This window comes from Grus americana, chromosome 1 (assembly GCF_028858705.1).
Source record: "Grus americana isolate bGruAme1 chromosome 1, bGruAme1.mat, whole genome shotgun sequence".
In the NCBI taxonomy this organism is placed as follows: Eukaryota; Metazoa; Chordata; class Aves; order Gruiformes; family Gruidae; genus Grus; species Grus americana.
In genome coordinates this window covers 30,706,093-30,707,925 of record NC_072852.1, presented here as the reverse complement: position 1 = coordinate 30,707,925, position 1,833 = coordinate 30,706,093, and the positions used below count along the sequence as shown (strand labels likewise).

General features: G+C 50.5%; 1 non-coding gene across 1 annotated transcript; it reads left to right on the top strand.

Annotated features, from left to right (window-relative positions):
- Nucleotides 1-314: 314 nt before the first annotated feature.
- TRNAK-CUU (transfer RNA lysine (anticodon CUU)) lies at nt 315-387 on the top strand. Its single transcript has one exon. It is a non-coding gene; the product is annotated as a tRNA-Lys (tRNA).
- The last annotated feature ends 1,446 nt before the right edge of the window (nt 388-1,833 follow it).

Below are 1,833 nucleotides of genomic sequence, written 5' to 3'. Positions count from 1 at the left end.
TGGATCTTTGAAATACCCTTTCCGGAGGTAATCTATGCCCAGGATGCACGGAGCCTCTGGCCCAGTCACAATGGGGTGCTTTTGCCACTCATTCCCAGTTAGACTTACTTCAGCCTCCAACAGAGTCAACTGTTGGGATCCCCCCGTCACACCAGAAATAGATATCGGTTCCACCCCTTCATAGTTTGATGGCAGTAAGGTACACTGTGCACCAGTGTCCACTAGGGCTTTGTACTCTTGTGGGTCCGATGTGCCAGGCCATCCACCCTGAGAATGCCCGATCTCATCTGATCTCGGAAGCTACACAGGGTCGGGCCCGGCTAGCTCAGCCGGTAGAGCATGAGACTCTTAATCTCAGGGTTGTGGGTTCGGGCTCCACGTTGGGCGCCAAAAAAGACTGACGTGGTTTAGCCCCAGCCGGTAGCTGGGTGCCACACACCACTCACTCACCCCTCCCCCGGCAGGTTGGGGAGGAGAACGGAAAAAACAATGGCAAAGCCTCGAGGGTGATAACAAAGAACAATTTACCGATGGACCTACCGGACGCTCAGCCTGTCCCAGAGCCACACCGAACCCGCCCCTGCCCGACCAGCCCCCTTTTATGGTGAGCATGATGTCACATGGTATGGAATAGCCCCCGGCCAGCTTGGCTCACCTGTCCTGGCTCTTAGTGAAATTAACTCTATCCTTGCCAGAACCAGGACAACAGGAAAGTTTCTGAGTAAGACAGGACTTTTTTTCTCTATTATAGCTGAGACTTGGATGAGATGCTCTTCTCAAAAGTTACTCCAATGGTACCTTTGTTCATATTCTCATCTTAACCAGAGGCCTGAGTTTTCTAACTTGCATTGAGCCTCTCAGACAAACAAGTTACGTTTCAGGTAAGCAATCTGAGGACTGATCACTTAGTAACGCTGACACTATTTCTGTAGACATAAAGTATGAAAAAAAATCTTAGTGCCTGATCCTTAATTTCTTTCTCTTTTTTTTTTTCCCCACAGAAAACAATGGTGATCCATTAAAGAGTCTTTAACAAAAGAATCCCTGATATCCTCTGTATAACCCCGGTTATATTTGGGCTGGAAAAAAACCTTGTGGAGGTTTTCACCTGATGGCTGCTAACTCCTGCAGCAGTCACCGAGTGCTCTCAATGACCCTTCAGCCTCTAAGTGTAGTAGAGAGGCAGGTGAAAGCAGCACTTCCGGCTCTCCACAGGATGCTGGGATCCATGCTGCAATGGAACAGCATGAAACATTTCCCTATTGATGCTGAACTGTCCCCAGTGACCTTTTAAGATCAAGGAGATGGAGTTCTGTGATGGGTTGACCCTGGCTGGAGGCCAGGTGCCCACCAGAGCCGCTCTCTCACTCCCCTCCTTCACTAAACAGGGGAGAAAAGGCATAACAAAATGCTTGTGGGTCGAGATAAGGACAGGGAGAGATCACTCACTAATTGTTGTCACGAGCAAAACAGACTGAACTTAGAGAGGGAATTCATCTGATTTATTACTAGGCAAAACAGAGTAGAGGAATGAGAAATAAAATCAACTCTTAAAACACCTCCCCCCACCCCTCCCATCTTCCCGGGCTCAACTTCACTCCCGGCTTCAACCTTCCCCCCCTCAGCGGCACAGGGGGACGGGGAGTGGGGGTTACGGTCAGTTCATCACACGTTGTTTCTGCCACTTCTTCATCCTCAGGGGGAGGACTCCTCTCATCGTTCCCCTGCTCCAGCATGGAGTCCCTCTCACGGGGTGCAGACCTTCAGGAGCAAACTGCTCCAGTGTGGGGTCCCCCACAAGGTCACAAGTCCTGCCAGCAAACCTGCCCTGGC